Genomic DNA, 16,948 nt, shown 5'->3' on the forward strand with positions numbered 1-16,948 from the left:
TGGCTTAGCCAGGGAAATGTGTGGCCTAGCTGGAGTGCTGCTTTTAGGTGACCGTATGCTCAGAATTCTGTGTTAGATCAAAGCTGATTCATCAGTTGCTGCTGCTGAGAGCTAAACAGGGCAAGACAAAGGGCTTAAATCTGCTAGCAAGTTCCTTTAGAGCATCAAGTCAAGTAGAACTGATAACTTACTTAGACATTTTGAAGAAGTATAAAATGTGGCACAACGAAACAGCTGTAACTGGGCCTTTCTCTCCCACCCATCAGTTCCTGAATAACCACTCTAAGACTTAATATTAATTACAAACTGTTTGTTTTATTAGCTCAGACTTGCTATTAACTAGCTCTTACAACTTAAATTAACCCATTTCGATTATTCTATATTTTACAACGAGGCTTGTTATCTCACATCTTGCTTCCCCAGCAGCTGCTGGCATCTCCCTGACTCCAGCCTCTTCTCTCTGTATCTCTGCTTGGATTTCCAACCTGGCCCTATTCTGCCTGGCTGTTGTCCAAATCAGCTTCTTTATTAACCAATACCAATAAAACATATTCATATCATTCAGTAGGACATGCCACAGCAAAGAACCAAACCACCAAACCAAACCAAACCAAACCAAACCAAACCAAACCAAACAAAAAAAACCACCTGAGCGGTGTTTTCCTAGAGTGACCAGGTTGAAGTGTACTGTGTCTCTAACTGCTTTTGTCTCTGGTAGAGAGTTCATGATGTCTAGTCATGCCTGATGTCTTATGCTTGCTTTAAAATGTCTCAGCTGGGGTTTATAAAATAAGACTATCTTAGAAGGAAATCCAGGGCAACTGGTATGTAGTAGAAACTGCACACTAATAATCTTGCCCAGGGAATTTCACCTTTGTACACCATGCCCTGCCACCTGCCGTCTCTGGCTCTTCTTGCTGTGGTAGACATGAATCCTGCTTGAGTTTCAGGATTGCTCTTGCTTTCAAAGGCTCTTGCCAGAGCTGTGGAGATCAGCACCCCCTCCCTGCAATGCCCTGGCTTCCTCTAGTGTCCCTGACCTTGGCCAGAATGGCTCTGCCACTTGTGTTTTCTTGGAGCTCCTTGCAGGGGTTTAGTCTTAGCCGCGCACCGAATAACACTGGCTTGTGAGCCGAAGCTCTTTTAAGAAGCTCCATCTGTACTAGGCACCTGAAGACTGTTGACCTTGGCTGACTAGAATGTGGTGATTTCATGATGGAATATCACAGGTTGTGAGCCAAAGTTATCTCTGGCCACATTTGTGTCTTTAAAAGGCATTTACTCTCAATTTCTGTGGTTGACCTAATGTTTTGTGGCTGTGAGTTGTAATTCTTAGAACTGTTGGCTCTGCTTAGCTGGTCTTCAGCCTATCAATTCTAAAACCAAGAATGCTATAAGACCTGACATCGACAGGAGAGAGAGGCCTTGCTGAATCCCACTTTCCTTAAAATGCTATCAGTCTGTTCAATAAATGCATTGATTTATGATCTACTCTCTTCTGTGGCTATAGAGCTCACACCACTTCTTCCATGAAAGCACATGGCTCAGTATCTACATAACTGAGTTTGTGCTCCTGGACCATGGTCATTCATTTTGCATCAGAATAAATGATTTTCTATTTTAAAAAGTTGTGTTTATATACAAGGGATCATGATGTGCACGTGTGTGCATCAAGTGTCCTCTGCTAGTCCTCTCCACTTTATTCCTTTGAGGCAAGGTCTTTTCCTGAGCTTGACTCTAATTTTTTGACTAGGCTGACAGACATCAAGCTGCTGTGATTTTTCTGTCTCTCCGCCCACACTGTTAGAGTTACTGGAATGCCTGTGACTGTCCCCAGATTTTTATATAATGCTGGGAGAGAAATTCAGTTCCTCGTGGTTGTGAAGAAAGTACGCCTAACTACTGAGCTGTCTCTCCAGCCTTAATGTATCTTATTTCTTATTTTCCTTAAAGCAAAAGCAAAGGCTGGTTCCCTCCCTCCCTCCCTCCCTCCCTCCCTCCCTCCCTCCCTCCCTCTCTCTCTCTCTCTCTCTCTCTCCTCTCTCCGTCTCTCTCTCTCTCTCTCTCTCTTCCTTCCTTTTTTCTTGAGACAGGGTTCTTGTAGCTTTGGATTCTGTCCTGGAACTCACTCTGTAGACTTAAGGGAAATCCAGATGTGGCTTGAGTGATAAATATATCCCAAGAGCTTATGGTTTGAACACTTGGTACTATTGGGTGGTACTATTCGGGAAGGACTTCATTTTGGATTTTTTTTTTTCCTTGAGCTTGTGCGTGCTGTCTCATATGTGAAGCTTGTCTGCTGTGTCTAAAAACCAATTTTCTTATAGTCATCCAACAATTCAGACTTTTCCAGCCTTTCACTCATCTGGCACAGTAGTCCCTGAGGCATGGCATGGTACATATGTCTCATATAGGATGGAGCGTTCCGTGGTCTCTTATGCCATGCACCATGCCCAGTTGTGGTTCTCTATGTTAATTGCCACCTAATGCAAAAAGAGACTTCTGTGACAAGTATACCACATTTCAATGTGTTTTTGGTCTCTTAGTTAACACCTAGGTTGGGCTGATAACTATAATGACTAGTGCCTCAGCAAACATGGACATGCAGGTACCTTTCAGCTCTTGGGACCCGGAGTCATCTTATACTGCTGTAGATGGATCCCATGAGGGTTGTGTCTTTAATGTTTTGAGGAACATCCATGCTGGTTTCCACGTGGCCACACCAGTTTACATTCTTGGCCCTGTTCTCCAAAGATCTTTATTGATAACCAAACAGGGCTGACATTCAGCAACATTTTGTTTTAAAGACAGGCTAAGTATAAGGTTGGGTGTTTCTTTTGTTATGATTCATCCCCATAGAGTTAATTGCTAGTATCGGCTTGCAACAGCAGGAGTCACAACACACCACTGATGGCCCAGGCCTAGACTGTCTTTCCTTTCATTCACCATCAGCCCTAAGAAGGATGCTGGAGTCTACCTTCTGCTGGACAGGCATCTCACATGGTGGACTCTGGTGTTGTTCTGCTTTAACACAATGACTTCCTCTCTGTTCTTTGACACATCAGCCCTGTTAGGCTCTGGGTTCTTGAATTTTCTGACCGCCCTAGCCATTGATCTTTGCAGTTGGCTTCACTCTCACATCAGTTCCCAGTTCAGTGGACACCCTATCTCTTAACTCCCTGTCTAAGGAGACAGTCTATGCAGTTCCTAGCATAGAACACCATTTAAAACTGGTTTAGGGGAAGAGCCCTTTCCTTGTACAGCGTTTGTGGTTATCTGAACAGCCCCCACTAGAACATAAACCCCATGTGCATAGACCTCTGTTTGTATGCTCCGTATCTCCATCTACAGCATCCACAACAGAGCTTGCCTGGCACATGCTGGGCCCAAGAATTCCTGAGCGAGTGTTGGCTCTTATTCCTGCAGCATTCCACACATAAAATCGAGATAAAACAGAGCCAGATCAGAGTATGTGCTGACTCAAGTCCCGTTGTCTGGCATCCTTAGGTTATATGGGAAATTTTCCACATTGCTGAAAATGCAAAATGTAAGTACACTTGCAAAGTACAGCGCTACTCATAGACGTTCTGCGGTATGTTAAAGCAGACATCTTGTCCTCAGTAAATAAAGGTGCCTCCTGGATGTCTGCTTTCCTGAGTGATTCTTCTGAGCCCATCACTCATCCTAGGCAAGGTCCAGGAAGTCTGAGAGACCAGACAGGTTCAAAGCTTGTGGCTATGCTTTTTTGAGTAGTGAGATGCCTTCTTTGTGTTTTGTATTTTTGGTCATTACCCCCAGGAGGTTCTTAGAAGGAGCCTGTAGTCATCTTACCTGCTTGTCACCATCTTCAGCCTGGGTAGTCACTGGGTAATCCATCCAGAAATACTTCCCCTTCCCTTGGTTGCTGCTTTAACATGGCCTGTCCTGGGCTGGAAGTAGCTAGTGGCTACTTAGACATTTCCAGGGTCTGTGAGCATGCTCATATTGAACACACGAGGTACTTGGGTGGTTTCTGAAGACACAGGTCCACTAGGATTGTGGAATAAGTTAGTGTATGCGGCCTGCAGAAATAAATATACTCTAAAGAGATGCTGTGTCTCTCAGAATGTTGGAACAGTGAACCCAGAGAATGGGAATTTCTCTAGGAATCTCGTGGTAGAAGAAGGGAAGGGACCCAACCAAAGGGGCAAGTTGTCTCCCAAAAGGGATTGCACAAAGTTCTAACAACTTGTCAGACCACCTTGCAGGATACTAAAGCCCAGATGATGATGGGTCAAAGGTGATTGGGACCACACATTAGCCAGGACTGCTTAGCTGTGCTTAGGTGTGCATATCCTTGATCCTGTGTTTAAACTTCGGAACATTAAACACAGGCCTGGAGAATGTGTTGGATCTCTGTGTCCCTCTCTCCAACGTGGCCACATTGAATAAATCTCCCTCTTCTGCTTTCTGCTATTAATTCGTTCTTTCAATTGGCATATTGAAATGGGTGGATGAACCTGAAATTGGGCACAAGTGTGAGCACCAAAATTGAGAGTAGTAGGAGCTATGGGGATGTTCTGGAACTCCTATGGGCTACTGAACACCCCAGGAACATTATTCCCAGCAGCCCCCATCCTCTTGGTGGGACAAACCCAGCGAGCACTCTAGAAGACATTTCCCGCCTTTTAGGTAAAGATCAGCTTGAATTTAAATTTTTGCCTATCTTCCTCTTCCTTCTCTCCCCTTCCCTGCCCCCATCTCCTTCTCCCTGATACCTGCTGGAAAACAACGTACTTCCTTTTTGAGGCTGAACATTTCAGTGGAGAGAGATACAGACCCCAAAGGCAGAAGGACAAGAGGGAAGGGGGAAGGAGATAAGCAGAGAAGAGCAAAGGAGGGGACAGATGGCAACCCAGCCAGGCCATCTGAATAGAAGAGGGGAAACCAAACCACATCCACACAATGTGGCTGGCAGGATGGATCATGAAATAATATTTGTTCATCAGATATCTCAGGAATGTGTGTTGTACTTTCTCACAGTAAATGGAGGCCTTTTCTCCTGGAAAATATCCCAAATGAATAGAGCAGGCAGAGGGAGAAAACACTGGAAACCAGGGCTGACTCGTATTACTGCCTGTTTGCACCCTGTAATTCCTACTAGCAGAGAGGTGGCTCTCTCTCTCTCTCTCTCTCTCTCTCTCTCTCTCATGTCAAAATTATCTTAGCACAAGATGTGTTTCTGTAAGGTAAATGCACGCCTTCTCTGATGGCACGCCACCATCAGCTTGTGCTTCACCATTTCATATGGTGTGACAATGATAGATGGCTTGGTCCACCTCCTAAGGATTCTCTCTCTCTCTCTCTCTCTCTCTCTCTCTCTCTCTCTCTCTCTCTCTCTCTCTCTCTCTCTCTCTCTCTCTCTCTCTCCCTTCCTCCCCCTCCTCTTTTCCTCCTCTTCTGCCTCGTGTGAGCCAGAGGAGAAACAGAGGAGCAATAAACTATCTGCAATTCTGAGGACCTCAGCTTAGCCTTTGTTTTGTTTTGGCCATAAAGATTCCTGCGCCTGTAGCCATACTGTCCTTGAGGGACCTCTCAGGCTGAAGGTGCCAGCCAGCCCACCTCAGAAGAACTTTGAAGAGGCCATATTTCTCAAGCCTCAGTTACATCAGAAGAGTCTGGGTTAAATACAGGTGGCTCGGGCTTAGAAGCCAGGTTCTTTACAAAGCTTCTCAGGCGATATGGTTTATAGAGGAGGCTGAGATGCTGAAAAGTGACAGTGCCCACCAATGCATCATTCCTAAGACACAGTTTCCTAGGCTCTGTTTTTATTGCTTCCAACTGCCCTTTCCCCGGAATGTGGGTGGGGCTTCCTCTTTGTTCTTTCTGCTCTCTGTTGCCAGCCCTATGTGATGTGACCCTCTTACTCATCTCCACACAGGAGGAAGAGAAATCTGCAAAGGCATTACCTCAGCTGTTAAATCAAGAATGGGCTCATATACTAGGTCCTCCCTGTTAGGCCATCCCTGTCGGTCTATCTGGCCCCTGGTGTCCAGATGTTTCACATTGACTCATAGTTCTTCTGTCTGTGGGGCTTGTCTGCAGATGCGCTTTAGCTGAATTGTCTGTCAGTGCCATCCACCGAATTGCCAGCCCGCGGCTGTATGAGGTTTCATGCTTGACCTCAACAGAGATGCAAAGCTGGGGCAGGTTTTACAATAATGTTTCTGGGGTTCCCTTTAAAGCTTCTGTCAAATTTGTGGCTTTGTCTGTTAAATGTCTTCCTTGCCACTCTGTCACTGTCCTGGGAGGCTGGATCTCTTTTTTGAAAACTGCCAGATAAATTTGTGAGCCTAATTAGATGGCTAAAGGAAGGCTCTGGCTGGGCAATACTGTTTAGAAGAAGGTCAGTTATGGTCGCAAATGATCAAAGTGGCTTTTCCTTAGAGGCCTATGAGTGGACACCAAGGTAATTTCAAAGTTAAAGAGTACATATGTGCCTCGCAGTTCCTTTGCAGCATGTGGACTTGCTGCACAGGAAATGAATGGTGCTTGACCAGCTTGGCCAGTGTTTGCCAGGCACTCACCAGCTACCTATCCATGGCTTGAATGCAGAGTGCCTGTCTGCAGCAGCTGTCTGAACTGCAAAGGGGGTTGCCTCCTGTCTCTCAGCCAACTTTCCATGCCTCAAGAGGATGGGCATTGAGAGAGCAATCCCGAGAGGGAGAAAATGTGCAGAAGAATCTAGTTCTTACAGACTGGCTTTCAGGTTTGAGCAAGGCTCTGCCAGCAGAGGGCATGGTTGGCTTCTTTGCTGCCCAGATCTCTCCAGGCTGTTGAGAGGGGCCTGCCTGGTAGGAACGAAGACAGGGTAGATATCCATAAAGACGCTGCAGGTTATGGCTTCTTCCCAAAGCAGGGCCAGGGTGGAAGCGGAGGCATCACCAGTCAGGAACCTGCTACCTCGTTCTCTGCAGCTATGTCTACCAGAAATCCAGGACCTGTCTGAGCTAGGGTCCATCTTGATATCTAAAGGAGGGTAAGAGCCGCCAGCCACACTCTGATGTTCAAAGCTCCTCCCCTAGCCCCTCTACCGTCCTTGTCTGTGACAGACAGACAGTGGGCCACTATCCATGTCTGTGACAGTAGGACAGCATGCCACCGTCGATGTCTTGACAGATAGACAGCAGGCCCCAAGTTATTCTGCTTCTGTGATACCTTAGGTACTCAACATTCGGGGTTTCAGATCTCTCTCTGCCTCTCTTAAATTCTTCTCTCATATGTACATGGTCTTATCTACTTTGGAAGTAGAAAAAGACAAATCCTTCTGAGTAAATTGGGAGAATGGGGCTCATGGGAGAGGGCAGAAAGAGGAGAGGGGAGAGGAAGGGAGGAGATCTGAAAAAAATATATAGCTCAATAAAAACAAATGAAAAAATATTTTCTCATATATTATGTCCTGACTACAATTTTCTCTCCCTCCCCTCCCCAAGTATCTACTCCCTACCTCCCTTCTCCCCCAGATTCTCCCCCAGACTCACCCCTTACCTCCCCTCAGAAAAAAAGTAGGCCTCCAAGGGACATCAACCAAACATGGTATAACAAATTACAATAAGACCAGGCGCATACCATCACATCAAAGCTGGACAAGGCTACCCAGTAGGAGGAAAAAGATCTCGCAAGTAGGCAAAAGAATCAAAGACAGGCCCCATTCTCACTGTTAGGAATCCCACAAAAACGCCAAGCTACTCAGCCCTAACATATATGCAGAGGACCTAGGTCAGAGCCATACAGGCTCCCTGGTATCTGTGAGCCCCCGTGAATCCTGGTCAGTTGATTCTGTTGGCTGTGTTTTCTTGATGTCCTTGGGGATTCCAGATCTTAGGGTCCATCTGAGATGCATGGCACGGCCAGGTTGTGGGTAACCTTTACATAGCATTGCTAGACTTCTTATAGGTTAACACATGTGATCCACACAGATGATGCTAGGGGCTGAGGTGCTGCTCCCAGGGACTCCTCATCCTGAATGGGAAACGCCAGAGCTTAGCTGTTGGGTGGATGCATCTGGGTTCTGTATCCCTTTGGCTCTGAGAAATCCTGGCCTCATTTATATCTATCTTGGAGGCCTAAACTATAGACCTTCCACTGCTGTCTTGTGACTTATGCCTGAGGCTTTGCCCACACCGGAGGTCCTCTTTGAACTCAATATCATTTCGTCAATGCTGTGTGTTACTCTGTTTCCAGCAGACCAAGGGTGACTTCCTGAAGGACAGGGATTCCATGTCTACAGGACTCACATCCTGTGGCTTACAGAATCACTTAACATATTATTTAATGGACTTCTGTTTGTTCTGTGCCAGCCCATTGGAGGGACCCCAGGGTGACATGCTGTAGTATGGATTTGAAAGGCCTGGTCTCACAGTGGTGCTTCTGGAAGGTGGTGGAACATTTAGGAAATAGAGCCTCGTGAGAGATCTTCTGGCTACAGGAGGCATAAAATTGAAGGGGATTGTGGGGTTCCATTCCCTTCTTTTTCTCTTTCACTTCCTATCATGTCTTTGTCCTTCCCATCCATATTCTCCTTCCCCAAAGCAATGGTACTAGCCAGTCATGTGCTGAAACCTCCCAAAACAGAGACAAACCAACCTTTTCCATTAATACAATGAATAGCTGATGTATTTGTTATAGTAACAGAAAGCTGAACAAAACAAATAAATGCCAAGGTGGAGATCACAAGTGCACATATTTTATTACGGGTGACACCCACATGAGTTCCACTGGGAAGGGAGCCGAGACAGAGTGCTGCCATCTCCCTCTGAGGATTAGAGAGCAGTGACATGTACATTAGGATTTTGTACCCACGCTCATGTGCTGGCATTGCCCACGCATGCTGAAATTGCTTAGTCATACTTTGAGTGCTTTCCTTGTGACTCCCTTACAGTTTGCATGGAATGGAAGTTTTAGTTGTGAAGTGATGGCAAGAAGTTTGTAGCACCCCAGTGCCAGCAGAGGTGGCATGAAGACCACAGACACTTCAAAGAAGTTGACAGGTAGCAAAACCTTGTCTATGAATGTCCACAGGCAAAGACCCTGCCTGGACCCACCAGATTACCTGAAGTCTGGGAGAAAGATGAAGGCAGCTCCCTCAGGAGAATCTCACAGATGGCCCAGAGGGTAGCCCTCCTCCCAGGAAAATTGGGATCTTTGTGTACAGGGGTGTGGCTGTGAGTTGTATTGCCCTGGCTTGAACACATCACCATGAACTTTTCTTTGCAGAAGTCTACACTGCTTGAAATGGGAAGGACTAAGACAGCTTGACTCACATGAAAAATAAGTTCCCTAGATTTCTTCCCCTGCTCTTCGTGGCCTCACCCTATGTCTTGCATAGAGCACTGAAGGTCCCAGTTCAATCTCATCCCATGCTTGCTACTGGGGAGCTTGGTGTTGGACAGTTAGGATAAGGATGTAGAATCCATTGAGGCGCTAAAGACAAGACTGAGTGGGCGAAAGGTCTTTGTGGAAATAGAGCCTAGCGAGAGGACTTCTGGCTACAGGAGGCATAACATTGAAGGGGACTGTGGGGCCATAGCCTTGTTTGGAGAAGGAGGTGTGGGAAGAAGAGGCTTGCTTCTCAGATCAGTTCCATGAGTTCTTTTTTTGTTTTGATTATTTATTTATTATATTGTTAGTGTGTGTGTGTGTGTGTGTGTGTATGTGTGTGTGTGTGTCTTTGTGCATGTATGGTGTGTTTGAGATCAGCTTTGTGGAGTTGATTCTTCCTTTTACCTTTACATGGGTTCTGGGACTCAAACTCAGGTAATCTAACTTGCCCAGTAATCGTTTTTAGCCACTGAGCCACATAACCACCTCTGTTTGGAAGAGTTCATGTCACACACAGAAAAGGTGGGACAGGTTCAAGTCTGTAAAGTGCCCATGTAGCACAGATAAGGTTAAGTAGGAAACACAACAGGCCAGATGTGTCAGTAATTTTTTTTTTTTTTTTTTTTGTCATCTCAAGTGAGAAACTGCAGAGTTAAAGGCCAGGACATTAATCTCCTGTTGGGAGACTTTAGTACAGTGTCACTGTAGTTTGAAATCCAGTCTAGTCGCAGGCATGGGAGTGAAAACTGCAATTAGCTTTTCAGACCTATGCTTTGGGGTTGTGCTTCTCTGACTGACTCTGTGCGCTGGTCCACATGAAACTCCAGTTTATATGTGGGTAATCCACATCCATGCAAAGTGTGGGATCAGATCTGAGAGGAGCTGCCAGTGCCCTTTGATCGATCTCTAACATGTGCGTGCGCGCACGCACACACGTATTTTGAAAAGAACAGCTGGGTGTACCTATCACACCATGCAAATGCATGCATGCATCCAGAAAACCCTCTTGTCTAACTCACAGGCTGATTCAAGTTCAGTTTTATTCTATTTTTTTCTCCATGTTGACAAAGACATTATACTCATTACCTTCAAAAGCTGTCATGTCAGGCTAAAAGAAAAGTCTTCTCCCTGCTGGAAATTTCTTGGTGAACCCTGCTGCAGAAGGAAGTGGTAACAAGAGAAGCTCTGTCATGTGTTCAAGGCAGGTCTCAGTACATCTAGTCCTATCCAGTCAATGCTGCTGATTGGAGAGGCCATGGCCTCCAGGGGACACCTCTTAATTAGTCTCACTAGGTTTGTCAGACTCCCTGGGATTTGTGGGGGGCAACTGCACTGTGAGCTGAGCCTGGATGGAAAACCCAGGGCCAAGATGTGTGGGAATCCTAGGCTTGCATTTTGTGTCCAGTGAAAGGGCCAACAATGTCTCCTATAAATTGTCCTTGCAGTACAATCCTGGGAGTGACTATCCCCTCTCTGTCCCCTCTCAGGCTTGGCTGCCCACCCCACCTCCAGCTGGTGTCTCCCCTGAGCTAGGAGTGACCTTCTTCTGAGCAGTCAGTCCCCTTCAGGGAGCTCCTGTTCCCTCCACCCTGCCCACACTTCCTCTGCATTTCCCTTCTCCAAACAAGGCGTTGCCCCTTTCCTGTTTCCCTGTCACTAATGACTTCAACCGGGGGAAGGGAAATGTCACACTAAGCCCCTTCCTTTGTCCTTGCCCTCAGACTTTGATTTCAGACTAAAGCCAGTGCATATAGGGGATGAAAGACAGCAGCATCTGTCCAGCCACTCTCTCTGATGGTCACTCTTGTAAGATCCAGCCATGGAGGCGGGGACCCCAGACTTCGCAGCAGCCTTCAGGAACCATGAATGCTGACACGGTGCTCCAGGCAGAGCCCAGAAGAGTAACACAGCCTGCATGAAAATCCTGTTACTGTGAGAAACACAACTTAAGTGCTCTCAGCCTCTGATACCAGAGTGAAACACTGGAGATAAAAAAAAAAAAAAAAAAAAGACGTGACTTATATTTTTAAGTGTACAAGAACACAATATTAGAACACAAATGTTGTCAAAGGATGGTATTAGATATTTGTGTAATGTATGTGTCCCTAGTTTTTGAATATTGTTTCTATGTTCTTCCAAATTGTTGGCACCAGTGCAAGGTGAGTTTCCCCAAGTTGCTTCTATGTCTGCTGGGGAATGCCAACCGCCTAAGAGAGACAAGACGGCATTATGGGGGGATTGGAACAGGGTTCCCTATAGCTGAGGAGTTCCTCCATCAGCGAGGGCTAGTGGGTAGATCCTCCTTTGGTTACGGCATTCAGAAACACAATGGTCCCCAGAGCGGCATGTAGAAGGCCCAGTGTGGTAGCTGACCTTTCCCCCACTGCTCTCTGGACCTGGGCTTCTGTCCTCAGTGTGAGACAGAGCAGGAATTCCTTCCAGGAATCCCATTCCCTGCCTGCTTCGCCTTCACAGCCTCCTTCCCTCCTGAGTAAAAGAGGCATCGCTACAACTAGAGGTCAGTCGGGGTGTGGTTTGTTAGGGCAGAGGGCATTTTTCTGGGCACTGGCTGCCAGCTTTTGAGTATGAGTAACAAAGATAACAATCGGGTGTCCCTTTCAGTACTCTGGATGTGGCAAAACATTTTTATCCCCTTTGGTAATGCTGGCAGGGACCTGGAACTTAGTCTCCATTTTGTTGAAATGCAGGCCGAGAGAAGTCGAGTGACTTGCTTAAAAATCATGCAGTAATTTGGAAAATATAGCCCTACCACCTGGGGGGAGTTCCAAGACCTTGACCAGATATCTGAAACCATGGGTAGTAGCAAATCCCAGGCATATGATGTTCTCCCCTCTACATCCGTAGCTATAAAAATTTACCATATGAATCAGCCACAATATGAGGTTAACATTAGCTAATGAGATAGAATAATCACAGTAATGCTATTTAAAACAGATGAATTATTTGTTCCTGGAATTTTTTATTTGATTTTTTTTTGGAGAGGAAGTGACTATATTTATGGATTATCTACACTACTAAGCCCTGTTACTGCTGTCACATGGCATATGACAGTGTAGAACAGAAGGTCCCTTGTCCTGGCACACATGGGCTACAATCAGAGCTTCCTCAGAGTGATAGGTTGTGACATTTTGTCCTAGAATGGAACCGGGAAGAAACTCACATTTCTGAGCATACCCTTTTGGATGAACCAGATGCCCTTTAGGGAACCTTTGCTGCCTCATCCAGACACATGTTCGCTGTCCCTGATTGGCCAGTGACTCTGAGTCACACCCTGCTCAGCTCCCAGCACATGAGGTTTTAAGTGAGTTAGCAGTTTTCACAAAGTGGAACTTTTAGCATGGCTAACTAGTGCCCACAGTGAGTTCCAGCCGCCCTGTGGGAGAGACAAAAATGACTCTGGGAAATATTCCACGACTTAGGAAAAGCTGAACAATGTGTGTGAATCGGCTCTGGAATCAAATCTTGAGAGGTACATGTGTTAGGCGTGTGCTGTGCTACTGAACCGCACGCACACAGCCCTGTGAAACAGACTTAAAACATTCTTTCAATGTGGTTCTATCCTCCTATTAAGAAATCATCAAGATGTAGGAGGAGGAGGGAGATAAAAAAATTAAAACACATGCCCTGCATCAAAAGAAGAAGATGTGGCTACAAGTTAAACTCTACAGAGTGAAGCAATTGTGTGTTGCACATCTGGGATGGTAGCCAGGGGGAAGGGTCTAACATGTGGTTGCATAGAAGTCCTTAGTGGGTAGCTAAGCGATCAGGCCAGGCCACTTACAGATCATACCTCACTGTGTCCTGCATCCGGTTCCAGGGAAAGGATAGCTGTTCACGGTTTTCTCTTTAATTAGAAATATTATCCGTAAGGTCACATGCTATAGCAAGCATTGCTTTAAAAAATTCTTGCGTTCATGGTTTCTCAACTGAAACTTGTGGGAGGCTGAGAAACAGCCTCCAGGGACTTGGAATTGGGTAACTTGATTCTAGTACATGAAGGTGTGAGAGTCTTTGTGGCAGGGGGATGCATTTTGTAGGAAAGGTTTTGATGCACTATCTTGCCTATAGCAAACTCAGGGTCTCTGGCTACCATCTTGCTCCTAAAGAGTCCTCCCCCCATTACCCACCCCCATCCCCGCTCCCTGCCTGCCTCCTCTCCCACTTTCTGGCATCAGACTGACACAGTCCTGGTGCTTGTGGACTACCAAGCTCTGGGTATTCTTATGTTAGATAAGATCCTGTCCTGTTCTGGGAAACTTGAGACAAATTCAAGGTTCTTCTGGAATGAGGGGTGGCTGTATGGAGTGACTGACTGCAAATGAGTCGTTTGGAAGGCTCCCTTTCCATCTTTCCGTCATCTACAGAGCTCTGGGACCAAGAACCCTGTGGAAAGTGGTGGCCCATCTCTGAGAGTTTTGTCTGGAACAGGGCATTTGCCTTAGCTGTTCCAACTGTTCAGCTCTGGGATCAGAGTTCTTTGTATTAATTAATCAAATGGAGACCTTGCCTGCTTGAAAATACCTAAATATCCCAGTCCCATTGCTCTCAGCCTGGCTAGGGACAGATGGTTCATCTGAGACTTTTAACCTGATTGAAACAGCGGTCAGGTGGCAAGCTGGAGTCAGGGCGGTGAGGGAAATGACTCAAATGACCCCACTCTAACTGGTGCACCTCAGACTACAATGTCCCAGAGAACTCTCTATGACACTTGGTGACATCCTCAGAGCACCCAAGAGTAAACACAGACTGTCAGTGACAGGCCCTTCGAGACACAGTGCCTTCCAAGAGTGGTCCTCTTGTGGGCAGCCTAAGTGCTGGGAAAATATGGTTTAGCATCCAGCTCATCCTCCTCTTGGGGCCTGAGAGGTCTAGGAACGAGAGCAGGAATTGCCACGGAGTCAGAACTACTGTCCCAGCAACAAGTTCTTGATTATTATGAGGTTGGAGGGAGAATAGAAAGAAGACATCTTATTTCTCTGTTGGGTGGTAAAGAATGGATGACCAGGCTTCTCATGCCAAATCATTTCCCATGAGAAGAAGCCAATAGACCTGGTGAACTTACAGCAATTGGAAGTCCCTTGTCAGAGTCACACACCCAGGAGGGAGCCTGGCTTTCATGGGCACATTTCTTTCTTGCATCCCTTCCCATCCCTTTCTCTTCCATTTTTTATTTAAATAAATAAATAAACTGTGTGTACATGTTCATGTGTGAGTGGGTACATGTGTGCGTGTGCATGTGGAAGGCAGAAGTCAACCTTGTTTTTCATGTCCTGTCTGCCTTGTTTTTTGAGATAGAGTCTTTCCATGAGACCTGGAGCACACAAATTAAGTTGAACTTCCTGGCCAGTGAGTCCCTGGGTTTCTCCTGGTTTTGCATCTCTAATGCTGGGATTAAGGAAACTGACTACAATACTTAGCTTAGACAGGTTTGGGGGTATCTCAGGTCCTCATGATTGCACAGCAAGCACTTTGTCTACTAAACTCTATCCCCAGCTCCTTTCCCTTTAGGCTTTGGTTCACCAGGCGTTCTCACCTGAGAGTCTCCATGGTGGTGTCAGTAAGAGGGTACCTCTTCCATTTCTTCTTCTGCCCAGCAGTGCACACTAACATACTTGGCTGCTTATTTTTGGGCCCTTCATACTCCAGGAACATCTGTTGTATTTGGGAGGTAGGACAATCCTAAGGAATCCAGAGATTTGAGTAGAAGAACCTCTGCCATCAATCGGATTGTGCCTTCCTCCCTAGTTACCATGACAAAGCCCCCACACCTAGTATATCAAGAAGTAACTGGTTTGAAGACCTGCTCTTTCTGGAGATGATAAGGCCAAATGAGGTTATCAGAGCAGGTCCTGATCTCATATGACTGGTACCTTTAGTAAGCTGTGAGCAGGACACAGATGCACAGAGAAATGTGTCCTAGAAATCATGAGGTCCTAGCAAGGATAGGGGCTGTAGAGGAGCCCAGAGTGCCCCACCTTGACCTCAGATGCTTCTTTTTCAGGAACCCCAGGAAACAAATGTCTGCTGCAAAGACATCTACAAGTTGCCAACCTGCTGTTTGAGAAGGCGCCTCTCCTGAGCTCTGTCGGACTTGTGTTCCAGATGCTAAATAAACATCACAGGAAGGGACCAGGGTGCAACTCAGTGGCAGAGTGCTTGTCTTTAGGCTTGGTTTTCTAGCTCTGGAAACAAAAAATCTAGGAGGCCAGGCTTTAGATAAGGCTCCTGCACTGATTCCTGAAAGACCAGACCAGAATAAAAATTAAAATAGAATCAAACAAGCTCAAATTCCTGGTTGCTTACCTGAAATGAGGTGGTCTGGCCTAAGAGTTCAGAGTTAGAGATTCCTTCTGCCTTAATCCTTTCACTATGGAAGTGACTCACATGACCCAATGAGAACTAATCAGCTAACTTCCTACTGTTCTGTGACCTCTGGGTTATAAAGAACACAACTTTAAAATAACTAGGTCAACTCCTGCTTTTTTTTTTTTCTCTCTTCAGCCCTTCTCTGCCTATAAAACTTACTTCTTCCACTGGGCCCATGAATCACATGACTTATTTCATGGGATGAAGTTTTACTTTGATTCCAGAACAAAAATTAAGCCAATTGGGGACATTGGCTTTGTAATATTGTCCTCTGATGTGAGATTTACTCCCCTGTCTTTTGTCAGAACCTGGATGGTGGTAGGGGAGGTTTGGGACTGACTGGTGGTTACTTTAAACATGGTGACTTTTGCACATTTCTGCCTGATATGTGACAGAAGCACAGGGACACAGGGTGGGGTGAGAGCTGTTTGTTCTCTATCTCTCTCCTCTCCCTCTGTGTGTGCGTGCGTGCCTGCCTGCCTGTCTGTCTGTCTGCCTGCCTGTCTGTCTGTCTGTCTCTCCTTTCTTTTTTTTTCTTTTTAGGACATAAAGCTTGTAATAGGTACTCGATAAAGAAGTACAGAGGGAGTGAATGGGAAGGACAGGTTGGACAGGAAAGTAGATAAAGTGGGATATTTTGTCTGTGGGACAGCCTGTTTCTCTGTTTGAGGCTCAACCATGTCACTTGGCTCCTCTTCTGCCCTGGTACTCTCAGCATATTCCCGAAAGTGGGACTCCCCCGTACCACAATCCTCATGTCTCTCTCCAAAGCCCTCTCCTGCCCTAGCAAGGGACAGTGGAACCACACTGTCCCTCTGAGCTGTTCGTGAAAGTGTGGTCAAGAGAGCAAAGCCACATGTTCCTTCTAGTTCCTCCAACAGCTGTTTCATTTCTCCCCATCTGGTGTCATGCCACTGAGGATGGAGAGCAGCAAGAACTAAGGGAAATCACTTGTGTCTGTGAGGCATTAGGTGGCTGATACTAGAAAATGCAGGAACATCAGAAGCCTGAAGCTATCCTAGGTGCCCTGAAACTCTGCTCCTGCTCAGGATCTTCTGAGTATGGGTGGAAGGGAGGGGCCCACCAGGGTCAAACATGAAGTCTGAACTTAGCTTGGAAACCTGGAAAGATGAACTGATAGACAAGACCCTCTTTAAACACGGGAGCTCAGGTTGGCAGCCTCCACTCTCTCCAGCTTTTG

General features: G+C 46.2%; 1 long non-coding RNA gene across 1 annotated transcript in view; it reads left to right on the forward strand.

Moving 5' to 3' along the window:
- The window catches only part of LOC119815887, a 113,214-nt gene extending 97,405 nt beyond the window's left edge, over positions 1–15,809 (forward strand). The window contains exon 3 of the long non-coding RNA XR_005285586.1: positions 15,383–15,809. This is a non-coding gene — a long non-coding RNA (uncharacterized LOC119815887). The remainder of the gene's footprint in view (positions 1–15,382) is intronic.
- The last annotated feature ends 1,139 nt before the right edge of the window (positions 15,810–16,948 follow it).

Source organism: Arvicola amphibius, chromosome 5, assembly GCF_903992535.2.
Source record: "Arvicola amphibius chromosome 5, mArvAmp1.2, whole genome shotgun sequence".
In the NCBI taxonomy this organism is placed as follows: Eukaryota; Metazoa; Chordata; class Mammalia; order Rodentia; family Cricetidae; genus Arvicola; species Arvicola amphibius.